This window comes from Berghia stephanieae, chromosome 2 (assembly GCF_034508935.2).
Source record: "Berghia stephanieae isolate SIO BIC M18660-M18661 chromosome 2, UCSD_Bste_1.3, whole genome shotgun sequence".
In the NCBI taxonomy this organism is placed as follows: domain Eukaryota; kingdom Metazoa; phylum Mollusca; class Gastropoda; order Nudibranchia; family Aeolidiidae; genus Berghia; species Berghia stephanieae.
Window position 1 is genome coordinate 108,646,775 of NC_088361.1, and position 15,000 is coordinate 108,661,774.

General features: G+C 39.6%; 1 protein-coding gene across 2 annotated transcripts in view; it reads right to left on the reverse strand.

The window, feature by feature from the left end:
- The window catches only part of LOC144966199 (putative E3 ubiquitin-protein ligase HECTD2), a 72,876-nt gene that overhangs the window by 20,818 nt on the left and 37,058 nt on the right, over nucleotides 1–15,000 (reverse strand). The window lies entirely within an intron of this gene.

Genomic DNA, 15,000 nt, shown 5'->3' on the forward strand with positions numbered 1-15,000 from the left:
TATGGAACAATACGTAATGTATCCGGCTTATATAAAATATAGGAGAACTGGCCAATGAAGAAGACTTATTTATCCATTTATAGTCTGACGTTTTCAATAAAATATGGATATTTAAGTGTTCCCTTTTGGTATGTATGCGTTATTCTCCGCATCACGAACAGCGCAAAAGGGTGGATGGGAGGAGGGCACAATGTGTTATGAGGAGGAGGAGGAGAAGGAGGATGAGGAGATGAGATGGTGATGAAGAGGAGAAGGAGGAGGAGGAGGCGGAGGAGGAGGAGGCGGAGGAGGAGAAGGGGGATGAGGAGATGAGATGGTGATGAAGAGGAAAATAAAGAGAAGGAGAGGGAGGAGGCGGAGGAGGAGGAGGAGGAGGAGAAGGAGGATGAGGAGATGAGATGGTGATGAAGAGGAAAATAAGGAGGAGGAGAGGGAGGAGGAGGCGGAGTAGGAGGAGGAGGAGGAGGAGGACAAGGAGGATGGGGAGATGAGATGGTGATGAAGAGGAAAATAAGGAGAAGGAGAGGGAGGAGGCGGATGCGGAGGAGGAGGAGGAGAAGGAGGATGAGGAGATGAGATGGTGATGAAGAGGAAAATAAGGAGGAGGAGAGGGAGGAGGAGGAGGAGGAGGAGGCGGAGGAGGAGGAGGAGGACAAGGAGGATGAGGAGATGAGATGGTGATGAAGAGGAACATAAGGAGAAGGAGAGGGAGGAGGCGGATGTGGAGGAGGGAGAGGAGGAGGAGGAGGATGGGAGAGAGAGAGAGAGAGAGAGAGAGAGAGAGAGAGAGTGGATGTGGAAGCAACAGTAAAGTCAGATCACAACAATCGCTATATAAGTTTTAAACCTTCAACGATACCATCACAACAGCAACGTTTTAAGCACAAGAAAAAACAACATCAACATCAATAATATCAACGATAACCAAAAAAAAAAAACAACCAAAAAGAAAAACAAAAAACAACAAACAAACAAAAACGACATCACTACAAACAATAAAAAAGAAGAATAATCGTTCAAAACAACGACCGAAATTCAATATTTATTGGCTTTTTGCCATTTCCTATTGTGCTGAAACGTTCAAATGAGCGCCATTTTTCATCATTGTGAAGGGAGAGAAGAGTAAACAAAAACAAAATGTGAACAAGACATTTAACCAAAGGAATATCTTTTATTTAAAAAAGAAGATTATTCCACCCAACCACAGCTAGGTGATAAAGTTTCAATTTTATTTACTCTTAGGCTTTCGCCAATAAATCATAAAATTTAATGGCAACATACATGAAGGTGAAAAAATAATAATAATGATACCATTAAATACCACAAAATATACAACAATGGTATTAACAACAATAATTAGACTAATAATACTAATAACAACAACAATAATAATAATACCGATGATGATAATGATGATGATGATGATGATGTTGATGATGATGATGATAATAACAATAATAATAATGATAATGATAATAATAATAATAGCAATAGTACAACAGTAATAATAGTATTGTTTTTGTAAATGAGGACCGCGCTAATAATACCCCATTCGTTGACAATACACGAAAATGGGAATTATATGTGACCCTTCGCCTCAAAACGGTATTAAGTCGGATTGGTTAAGATGTTGAAAATTGAATTTATAGCCAGAAATATCAGACTTGTGTTGAGTTTGTATATTTTATTGAGGAGAATGGATACCATATTTTAGGGTGCTAATGCCAACAATTTATATTTTTGACCAGTATTGCATTTAATTCGGCTTTTAAGCATCTGGATCGTTCCGACATAATCCCGTTTTGAGACGATGGGTCACATATTAATGATGATTCTGTTTGGGATAATAAAGCTATTGAAATTTATTAACACTTGATGTAACAAAAAGCATTGGTCTGAGTGATTTTTATGCTCGTTTACTCTGGGAAATTCCAAAATGAATAACCCTTCACATCATAACCTTTTAAAGCAATCCACATTAAATCGATCTCCATGATGGATGGCTGGGCCGTGACGTAACAAAACTAGAGGCCGGCCAGATTCAAACGTGGCAATATTTCAAGGGCCACCACCGTCTCTGAAAGCTTTCTATTGAGCACAGGAAATTCTATGGAACATCAGTACTGATTGAGTTTAAACGAGCATGAATAATTTGATATAACTGTTGCTATCCAAATAAATCCAGTAAAACGTAACCAGAGACTGGCTATTTTCACGAATAAAAAAAGGATTTAATTTAGTTTTTAAGGGTTTTACGGCGCTTGCAAAACAGGTAGGTCATATCAGCGCCAGTAAAAAGGATGAAAATTGGATAGTTAAAACATTCTAGATGTACAGTTAAAAGGACATGAGGAAAAAGTAAGACAAAGGGGAAATGGTTCAAATAGGGAACAGATGTAGATTTCAAGAGCACATAATCAGTGTACTTAGTTTGAGATTACCTAAATGTTTCACCCAGACACCAGCACAAGATCCCACTAAGAGGAAAACACTCAAATGTTAACAAATCATGTAAAAATAAAAAAATTACAAAATAACAGTACATAACAGAGAGATGATTTACAAGGAAAGAAATCATCTCCGCAAACATTCAACTGCTTCCCTCCCCAGCGAAGGACTCCGGCCAGGGTCAGGACAAAACTCAGCGATCTCATTCCAAGACAAAGACAGAAAGCAATTGGAAAACAGATACAGGGGGATAGAAGACGCACCAAGTACCTCCATGCCCACTATGGGAGGCCAGGAACCCCACCCGGTACATTATCATGCGCATGTTAAACTTGAACGTTTTTAGATATTAAATTAAAAAAAAAAACAACAAAAACAAACAAACAAACAACTAGCAACATTTTTATGTAAACATCAAAATAAAATCATATTCGGGCCGTTCTAATTAAAACAAATACAGCTGTAACATCCAAACCTATTCTGAAAATAATTGTCAATTTAAGCGGTTGGAAATAAATGACAATATAAAAAAAATTGAGCTTTTATATAGCGCAATATCCACTTAATGTGCTCAAAGCGCTTTACAAGGGGTCCCTGACCAACAGCAACAGGTAACATGTAGAACGAGACATTACGCCTGTTAGGCGATATTATATTTTTTTTTTTCGGACAGAGACAACGCTGTTAACGGCCAGGTATCATTTTACACACCGAGTACGGGAGAGAATGTGAGTAAAGAGCCTTTTCCAAGGACTCATCTATGCGGCGCACATATATACATATATACATACCATTCGTTCGAATAAGGAAATGATGTCGGTATCATAATATCGAAACATTTTAAAATCAAAAACTACTATGCGAATAATAAATAGAAAATCAAATAAAAAGTTCTAATTGATTTGTGTAGATAAAAAATTTTTTATCGCTCTAAAAGGTGGTCGATTGTACTATATATCTATTTAAATAAATATTTAAAGCAACCACAGTTTAAAAGCCATTTGAGACTGAAGTATTACATTTGATCGATTGCAGCTACCCCAGTATCGTAGACACGTTTTAATTAAAATATCGAATGTTTAACGAGCACGCGGGGAGTTGTCATGTCACAATTCCCGAGGATACATTAATGCAGCCGGGTTATGATGATGGAGAACGCACTCATGCACAAACTACTAGAATATAGACCTCAGATTGGAACCAAAAGAGACTGCTGCTGACAATTAACCGATTAATCAATCCATTAGAGTTAGAGTGATTAAGTTCCACATTTAAACGATCTTCTTGTTTACTTAAACAAAATGATTGATTAAAAAAATAATAATACACACCTTTAACTCTCTCCCCGTCACATTCGTTACGATCCAACCAGCACTTTTATCATTCAGATTTCTTTTGTAAATCACACAATTTAAAGAAAAATGTTTTATTATAGCTATAAAAACGTGACACTGTATTGTAGAGTTCATTTTGCTGACCGATATTATGTATAGAATGTATTTGTTGCTTTTCTGTTTGAGTAAGAAAAAACTATTTTTGTGTTGGATCGGTGTGAAATTTTGGGGAAAATTCCGTAACGACTGGCAAGGAACGGGTTAAAGTAAGACACGAATAAATGTTGAATATCAATGTCTAAAAATAAATGGAGTGAGAGCAGAGAGAACGATATTTTAATCATTTATACGGATGGGTGTTAAACAAAGTGTGATTTCGAAACAACCGAGCGTAGTTTGTTACCATTTTTTCCGTCGGCATTGTGTCCTTGGGAAGATGCTTTACACACATGACCTTACTGAACTGCATCGGATCTGATTGAATAATTGGCTGTAACAGTGGTGTTAACAGAGTGCCGAGGATTCTGTGCACAGTGGAGATGGTTTCTGGGTAATGATTATGAAGTATGGAATATCGCATACATTTATATTATGGTGACAGTAAAAGCCCTCTATCAATTAACAGACTTGCCAACCATGTCAGACTTCTTTAATTTTTTTTGCGTATTTTCTCCGAAATTTTACCCTGTTTTTGCTTATTTTCTCGGAAAAATGCTTATTTTCACCGGAGTGTGAAAAAAAAACCTAAATAAAACAATAAAATAAAAATAAAAATGAAATAGAGAGAGAGAGAAGTAGACAGCACACAATACTAGTATCAACCTATTGGAAGTAGCATACAGTATCTCGGTCATTGACCCCACGATGGGAGATATAGAATAATATCTCTGTCATTGACCCCCCCCCCCCCTAAATATTATAGAATAATAATAATATCTGACATCAACTGCATACACTTCTCAAACACACAAAATATATATTTGGTTGACCATAAACGAGGATGATAACGAAACTGACCATAACTTACAATTTTTAAACAAATTTCCCATCTTGCTTATTTTATTTCATTTTCTCGTATTTCCGCATTTGTTCTCAAAAATCCGTACTAAAATACGGGAAATCGTACTGGTTGGCAAGTATTTGAGTGTGCAATGATGGATGATTGAGAGAACACTGGGTAGTTTCCTTTGACAAGAGGTTGCGGCTCAATAGAAATTCTATCCTTACTGGCTATCGACAAGGTAATGAACAGAAAGAAGGCAGTTGGAGATTCAAATTGTTAAAGATACTTCCATATTATAATGTTGAGTCATATTTACTCCTATTTTTTTCCAAATACGTTCCGTACCGCTCATGAACTATTTTGCCTTTTGATATTAAGCTTTAAGATGTTGAGACTTGTTAAGATGTACTATAGACAATCAATACGATATTTTCATCATTCTAATTATTTGGGTATACTCAAAGACAGTCAGATCATGTCAGTCTTTATAATTGAAGAAGCAGAAGAAGAAGAAGAAGAAGAAGAAGAAGAAGAAGAAGAAGAAGAAGAAGAAGAAGAAGAAGAAGAAGAAGAAGAGAAGAAGGAGGAGAGAGAAGAAGGAGAGAAGAAGAGAAGAAGGAAGAAGAAGAAAAGAAGAAGAAGAAGAAGAGAAGAAGAAAAGAAAGAAGAAGAAGAAGAAGAAGAAGAAGAAGAAGAAGAAGAAGAAGAAGGAGGAGGAGGAGGAGGAGGAGGAGGAGGAGGAGGAGAACAAGAAGAAGAAGAAGAAGAAGCTATTTGGGGACTAGGCACCTCCTCCAGAGAACGTGAGTAAACTAGGTGTCAGAAGGCAAGAGGAGCACGAAACCCAAGATGTCCAATCAGTATATTGATGCTATGCGTATAGGTAAAATAGTCACAGCATCCGCCAGTATTTAAAAAGAAAACAACGTGAAGCCTCGAACGTTTATTGTCGATCTCCCACCGCACTGCGCTGTATGGCCTTGAATAGACCCTAAAGATAAATTTCCCCATAGGGATGAATAAAGGGAATTTCATTTCTTAAAAACAATAAAAACCGACGCAATACGCTTCAAGAGTCGCAACGTCACTTCCTTCGTAATGACGCATGGTAACTTAGTAACTGGCTCTAAACTATCGGGACAATGGCGGACGCCCTTATGAAATATTTCTCCGACGAGCATAAAAGCGTATCCAGAGGGGAAAAAACATTATAAATCTGATCATGTTTTGACTTTTACACATTCTGATCACAAGACATATCAAAAGTTCTAGCCAGCACGAAGAATAAAAAGTAACGATTTTCTTTATTTAGACCACGATGGCCACCATTGAGGGGCGACATGACATCAGACTATTGGATCCAATTGTGGGCTAGATTTAACAATGTTGTAATGGACACTATTTTCCGTTGATTTGAGAGTATTTCCATTCCAACAAGGAGCCCACATCAGACCTACAAATAAGTAAACGTCGGCAATGCCACATCAGCCATACCATCTTGCACACTTGTATATAATATATGCATTCTATGAGTAAGGTGACTGATTATAACTTAGTCTAGAAATGGAGCAATTACTTTCAAAACCTGCCAAGTGACATTCAGAAAATGAATTACAACTCTCAAGCAATGCACTGGACTCCATAAAATCATCATGGAAATCTTGAGGTTTCCAAAAAAATTAGGGTATTGTTTTAAGAGGCGAACAAGACAAGTATTTTACTATTTGAGGCACTAAATGAATGTCAATAAATACAGGGTGTGCGTTATTCTTTCCCTGATTTCAAAGACGGATTATTCTAAAACCTTTATAGATATTTGTATCTGGTTTTCGAGCTGTATTTATAGACCTATCAGCGGCGTACGATACGGTCTGGAAGGAAGGTTTAATGCTCAAACTTGCAAAGATCATAAGGTGCAAAAAGACCTTGAAGTTGTTTTCTTCAATCTTAGAGGAAAGACAATTGCACGTCGCGCTGAGAGACGCTACGAGTAAAGTAAGGAAATTGAAGAATGTGGTCCCTCATGGTTCGGTACTAGTGCCAATGTTGTTTAATGTTTACATTAGCGACATGCCGAACATTTCCTCCCTGAGGCTGGGATACGCGGACGACTGAGCACTCGTCGTTACTCAAAGTAAAGTGTGGACCCGTCTCGAGAGCGCACTCAGCGAGGACGTCATCAGACTCAAATCCTACTTCGACAAGTGGTACCTGAAGATGAACACTTCAAAAACCGTGGCCACTGCACTCCACCTACGCAGTGCATGGCACACCCGCAAACTGAACGTCCTCGTCGGGGAACAGCCACTCCCATATGTGACCCACCGTATCGAATCGGTATTATGTCGGGATCCACTCGGTAAGGGAAATTGAATTCATAGCCACAAATATCCAACTTGGGTTTAATTTCTCTACGTTATGCTGGAGTATAAAGACTATTTCTTGCATTACAAAATCTTCTAGGCTCCAATTTCTCATCAATCTATCTCTAAATTCACTTTTTGGGGTCTGAATCATCCCGACATAATACCGTTTTGAGACGGAGGGTCACATATGAGCCGCATCCAAAATACTTAAGGGTGACGCTGGACCGCAGCCTTACCTATCGGGTGCATCTCGAAGGAGTTGCCCCGAAGATAGAGAAAAGCAACAGTCTTCCGAAGAAGCTGGCGGGATCAACTTGGGGCGCTGACCAAGCACTCTTGAGAACGTCCGCCCTGGCACTATGCTATTCCGCCGCAGAGTATTGCGCTCCAGTGTGGGGTAGAAGCAGAAACGTTGAGAAGGTTGATGTAAAACTTCGGAAGTCAATGTACATAGTGTCAGGAACGCTGGCAACACCGCCTAAAGAATGGTGCCCGATAATGGCAGCAATCCAGCCCCCCCCCCCCCCCCCCCCCACCAGATGACCGGAGGGTGAAGATTAAGGTAAACTGGCTAAATGAGATCCGAGAGAGATGGGATGGGGATACCCCTCTGAAGCGCATTATGGACGGCGCCCCCGTCTCGAGCCGAAATAAGTCCCGGCAACCCTTGTACGCAGCTTCCCTGACTACGGACAGAGATGCATATACGAGATGGACGTCGGTTTGGGCGAATCCAATCCCTCGTGAGAAGTTGCCAGGCCTCGATACCAGTAAGAGGAGACACTGGGTGGCTGCGAATCGGCTTCGAGGAGCTGCCTCACAGCAAGTGCGCTTCATCAGTGGGGACTTTCCACCTGTCCGACCCGATGTGGGCAAGAACCCGAAACAGCAGAGCATTAGTTGAACGGTGTGTTGCTACCGGGCGGGTTCGCGACGGTGCCCGAATGTCAACCGGACTTTGCTGATTGGGTCGATCGTCATAACACAGTAGTGTGAGAACCATAAGAAGCTGCTGCTGCCAACTTCTAAGAAAAATGCATACATTTTTACTCGTTAGTCATCTGCCACCATTAGTCAAATTTAGCAAATTCAACCTCAACTTTAAAGACATCAATTTTCTCTCCTTCTGTTGAGGAATGCCAAAAGTACGACACAAATCTTTTTTGTGTAATGAGATTGCATGAACAAAATAGTCAAAGATAGCTCAAAAGAGCGTTTATAGCTCAGTTTGCAGACTATTAAAAGAAAACGACTTTTTAAAAAATAAGATAATCTAAATTTTCTGAGACACATAGTGAGAGATTGATCATACTCCCATGGACCAGGTAATTTTTTTTTTGCACTGTTGCTATTCCCAAATAGAAGGAGAGAAAAATTAGATCTTTTAAATTTATGTGATTTTGGTAAATTTGGTGATGTAATTTGGGTCTTTGTAATGCATTTTGGGCATGTTAGTGGATATTGCGCTATATAAAATCCCAAACTCAAGTTTTTATGGCTAATGGGCATAAATGTATGGCTTTCCCTCGGAGATTGCGAAAACCATATGCAAATATCTATAACAGTTTAAGAATAATAAGACTTTGAAACCAGGGAAAGAATTTATGGACACCATGCATTGACGTTATCTCTGAATTATAATATATGTGGTCATTTTCAAAAGAAACTAGACAGTTTGTATTTGCTATTTTCTCACATAAGAAATATACATGATATATAGGCTATCTTAAAGAAATAGACAATTTTTTCTTTTTCTCTCTATTGATGTATCGCATGCTTTATTGACACAAATGAAGAGTAGACGCCGACCACCAAACTTGTTGGTATCAAAGTTACATTTTGCAAATGCGCACATAAAATATACATTTTAGATATTAATCTAACATAAGAGTTGCTATTCAGCAGTTGCCACACCAGATGTTCACGCTCAGTGAGCGCGGGGTTTCAAATGTCATAACCCGTAATTCGACCAAAGCTTACCCTTTGCACAAAGTTGTGCGACTGAGATGGGCACGTGAACAGAAGAACTGGGATCAGATTATGTTTTGTTTACAGACAAATTGCTTTTTGAAGTAGACAAGAGACAAGAAGATTTGGATTTCGTGCTATCGACGTCGAGGTGAACGTTTCAATGACGAAAACGCCATTGAAGTAACACATTGAGGATATGAATCTGTAATAGTGTGGGGAGTGATAATTTGTGGTAGAAAAACTGAGCTTATACAACCAGACTCAACCCAGGCCTGTGCCAACAGCAATACGCAAGAACGAGACATGGTGACTGTTTTCCGACAGATCCATCGCTGTTAAAGGCCAGGTACTCATTTTACACCTGAGTACGAAGAGAGAATGTGATGAAACAGCATTTTCCAAGGACTTAACAATGCGCCGAGCGAGGCTCGAAACCAGGACCTACCGATCCGAAAGAGAGTGCCATACCACAAGACCACATAGCCGCACAAATTTCTTCCGTGTGCTTGACTGAACTAAATGACTTATGTGAATACAAGTTCTAAAGAAGACTCTTTTGCTGGTCACAATTAGATACATTAATATCTTATTATGACTCGTAACGCAACATTTCACTGGCACTAAAAGTGCCTTCACCCTCCAGCTACTTTAATAATAGGTGGCATTGATCGACTGCCTGATGGTGCCTGTCGGGACAACATTCATGATTTGAAAAGCTCCTCGTCTCAGAATACACAATAAAGTACCCGATGAGGTTAATGTCCGCAAGTAATGATCATGTTCTGGAAAATAAACTCTACGGTTGAACAAAACTAAAGGAGAGAATTTGTGACTAAAAAAACTCCCCATAATGCCTACAGACAGGAAGTATGATGCATCTCAAGAGAAAATCCGTAGGTGCCAACTGCGCATTTTTTCATTAAGATTAAGATTAAGAAAACCAATTTACATGCGTTAGATGCCAAAATAATAGAAATCCAGCAATCTTATTGGCAATGTAGAAAGAAATGGAAGACTAAACTCCCTCTGATTGGCTGCTAACGAATCTACACGTCCCGCCTGTAGATGTTTCATACCAATTTGAATGAATACAGGGGCAGCATGGCTCAGTGGTACGGTCTTTGCTTTCTACCCGAAAGGTACCGAGTTCGATCACCGGCCGCTGCGATGTGTGGCCTTGAGCAAGTCACCTCGCCCTAGCTCACTTTGTGGCGCTGCTCTACGGCTGACGCCTGGGTAATTCCAGTCTTCCCTTGGAAAAAACCCTAAAGACAAATTTCCCCTTGGGGATGAATAAAGGGAATTTTATTTTATTTTTAAAATTATTATCTGTACCAAAAAAAAAACAACAACAAAAAAAAATAAAAATAAAAATTTCCCTTTGATTTTAAATTTCGATATCGCTCGACCATTTTGACGGATTTCAAAACTGTGGGCATCCTTATGAGGAAATGTGTTGGATCAAGTGTAGCCAGTCAACTGCCGTGCTCCGGAAAAAAAAACAAACTTGTATTTAAAAATTTGGCCCGAAAACTCGTCCTTCAAATATCGATCGACGTAAATGACCCTCGTCTCGACAAAAGCTTTCAAACCTGGGACTGACGACAAATACGGTGATTGATGAGACTTTAAAGGGAATGGGAAAAGGAGATTGCCCGCTACAGCAAAGGAATAGTAAAACCCAATGCATTTTTTAGAAGGCCAAATATTCTTCTTTCAATTGCAATTTAAAAGTATTTTAAAGGGAATCCTTTCAACGTGTAAGACATTTAGTGGAGTGTCAACTGTTTGGACACACACCGATTGGACGAGGCGTATTTTTCTCCGCCAACCAAGTCTCATGGTTGGCAATAACAATTAAAATTAAAATTTTATACCACTTTAAATGAGAAGAATTGGAAGTGCGTTCGCCGGCAATTCTTCCGGGATGGATGATTCATTTATAAGTATAGGAAAATTGAACTGAAATTTCCAAATCTGAGTTGATTATCGTACAAAACTAAAGGCTCTTTAAAGTGTGTTTCGTCTACCTATCCACTTTGTGTTAGGTGTCACATAAGTGGGTTCTGGGTCATAAACAGTCTGACTAGAACAATAAGAGTGAAGTTGATTTCTCCCTAAATTTGGGGGAAATGGCTGGTAAGGAGAGAGTTAAGTAAATTTTAACAATATTGTGCCAGTTCTGTAAAAATTTCACAAAATACTGGACTAGAAATCCCTGTCTATAATAATAAGAAGGACCACATAAAACCAAAAGGGTAGAAGCAATTCATTAAACTTAGACTGTTTTATAAGACGTCACGAATTCAAAAACAATCTCTTTTCTACGTTACGGACGAAGGCATTGAAAGCTCAGTGGCAATAGCGTCATTTTGAGATTTCCAAACTATATCAAATTTATCCCGAAATCTTTTAAATCAACAAACCGAAAAAAAAAACTTGAATAAAAGCAATTGTTTTTTGTTTTGTTTTGGGTTTGTTCTTTTTTTAAAATAAACATTAATGATTCTTTCTTTTTTAATCCGCCATTGTATCTCACCAGCATAAATATTATGACAAGTGCCCTGGTGTCAATACCAGGCTACAAGAACAACAAAGGATAAGATTTATTCAATCATATAACGTATTAAAATTAATCCTTACAAAAAAAAACATTTGACCAACGAGAAATCATCATCATACACAGCACAAAAGTTTTGGGACTGAACTGATATTAAACGCATTCACTCTGAATTGATTTCATTTTCGAGGTAACTCTCTGGTCATACGCAACACCCAGTGTGGCCTAAGACCGGTACCGCACTACAACTTTTAGTTGATCAACTAAAAAATTGAGTTGAAAGGATTAAATGTAACCAATGAAAATAAGAAGACGATACTGTACTACTTCAACTCAATTTTTTAATCGTGAAATTTTGTGCCGAGGAACAAACTGGCTTCAACTCAACTGTTGATCAATCCTTTTGTGCTAGTGAGAAATAGAGGAAGTCACCGCACCACAACTAGATAGTTGAGTTGGCACGAGTCGACTACACATTGTTCCGTGTCTAAACATAATAAAGTGGTCTGACTTTTTACTGTTCCTTGTAGTACATACAGAGAAGTCTATATTTTTAAAAGCGAGAGACAATATGGATGTCGATGCAAACCAGACGGAAAAACTTATTTCATTGATTGAGAGCAAACCTCTTCTCTCTGGGGGTACAGCCGCAGCCTCTTATGGTTTTTCACACTACTATGTTATGACGATCGACCCAATCAGCAAAGTCTGGTCCGCATTCGTGCACCGTCGCAAACCCGCCGGGTAGCATCGTCACAACAAACCGTTCGACTAGATGCTCTGCCGTGCCGTCTCAGGTTCTTGCCCACAGCGGGTACATGTTGGACAGGTAGGATAACCCCACCGATGAAGCGCACTGGCCGTGAGGCAGCTCCTCGACCGAAGCCGATTCGCTGTCACCCTCTGGGGTGATATACACTTCCTGATACTTGTACCCTGGAACGTAATCAGAGGTCCCACTAGTAGTAGTAGTAGTATCGTTCGGCTACACTTCTGTGTTCAAAGTACCAATCCAGGTTCGGAAGTCATCATCACATTTGTTGATGGTTTCAAATCCCCCTTCAAGTTTTGTCTCTGGGCAATCTAGTACGAGGTGGTTTGCATCTTGTGGTGCTTGGTTGCACTTTGGGCATGTTGGTGATTCTTGGAGCCCTCATTTGTGCATGTTGGCAGATGTTCTTGTTTGTTTTGACCGTAGTCTATTTGCAGCTACCCAGTATTTTCTTGGTTGATCCTGTAGACCTGGGAGACTTTTACAGGGATCTTCAATTAGTTCCCCTCCTGTTGGTTTATTCCTTTTCCATTCCTCGCACCAGGCTTCTCGCGTGTTGTAGTTTTCTTTCTTTGATAGGTAGAAAGGTGAACGAGATTTTAGTCTTGATGTTGGGGGCGCAGTTTTGTATATGGTTTGCAGAGGAGTTCCACTATCTTCTTCAGCTCTTCTTCAGAGGTCCCACTGATTGCAGTAGAAAGTCATAACTTTCTTTGCTCATTCTATAATATGCAAAAATCTTTTTCGGGTAATCTCGAAGATCCTGGTAAAGGGTGTAAAATTTCCCTTTAAGTAATCGCTAACTAAGAATTGTATGAACCCAATACTTCATTGATTTTTACTTTTTCCGAATGGAAAATGTCAAAGCACAAACATAGTTATAGGCAACCTCTGTCACATCCATTTTTGTAATGATCGAAATAAGGCCCTACAATGACGCAACTGGTAAAAAATCGACCAACTACTTAGTTGTGGTGAGGTAAGACATATGTGACGTCACGCGACGGTTTGGTCCGGAAGGTACATTTTGGACATTTAGACCTATTGGTATTTCTGAATATATCATTCTTTTCTCTTTAATTTGATACCTGTTTCATTAATGTATCATAATCTTTGGCTGAGTTATACAAGATTGAAATTGGGAGGTTCCTGCTAATCTCAGATCCAAAATTCAGAGAAATTTGCATTTAAAGATTTTACATACATCACCATAGCAACGGCATGTTATATTTGAGCTATCGTAATGAAATTTGGAATGCTTTTTATATAGCATGTGACTATCATGTGTGTCAAATTATTTTTAATTCGCTCTATCAGTTTTTACACAACACTCGTTTTTGTAATGACGATATTTTTGTGAATTAACCCTCGAGTGAAAAAATAAACCCAAACAAACAGCACACATGCTTTTATCCATTTCAATAGTGCAATGTTTATTTAAAGTTAGCTGTGATGTCGGCACTATTTCACAAGATCTGCAATTCTGGAAAGTCTTCACAAATTAACTGGCGAAAGTAGCCGAGGCATTACGGTCGATTGACTGAAAAGCGAAAGGCCGTGAATCAGTCAGACAATCTAACACTTCAAACTTGAAACAAAGGAATGGAAATAGTCTCAGCTCAACCATAATTTATCTTACTCAATCGATGTGTTCAAATCTGATTGAGCTATTGGCGTTGGGGGGGGGGGGGGGGGTCGTGGATTGGGAGGGGGGGGGGTGGTAACAGTTCTTTGCACTTAGGAAGGAAAGGGTCCCACCCACTCGGGTCTTTATTCTTTCAGTATCCGCATCATTTACAACATCCTCCTGCATGCCCCCCCTCTCCCTGCCTCTCTCATCCTCTTCCTCCCTTCTTTCCTATAACTCTCTCTCCTCTCTTCCTCTCTCTCTCTCTCTCTCTCTCTCTCTCTCTCTCTCTCTCTCTCTCTCTCTCTCTCTCTCTCTCTCTCTCTCTACTTCTTGTTCCATCATTCTCTTTTTCATTTCATAATCACTCTCTTCATTTTGTCTCGTCCTATTCACTATAGCTATCTCTATCTGTCGGTCTGTCCATTAACTCTTTTCTTTTAGTCCCTCATTCCTTCTCCCTCACCGCTCGTTCTCTCTCTATCTGCCTCCTCCCTGTTCCAACAATCCCTTTAATTCCATAGTCAATCTTTTCATTTTATCTCGTCCTCCCGTCCTGGTAATCATCTCTATCTGTCTATCCTCTAGCTCTTTATTTTATTCATCCCCACATTCCATCCTCCCATCTCCAGTCAACACTCGTTCAGCAGCAGCTTCTTATGGTTCACACTATTATGTTATGACGATCGACCCAATCAGCAAAGTCCGGTCCGCATTCGTGCACCGTCGCGAACCCGCCTGGTAGCATCGTCACAACACACCTTTCGACTAGATGCTCTGCCGTTTCGGGTTCTGAATCATTCGAGGCAAGCGCACGATCACGCCCACGCCCACATCAGCACAATCTCCTCGCCTCTGACGAGCTCAATACACTTATCGGCCGATTCTAACAAGTTAAATTATTCATTTGACAACATAT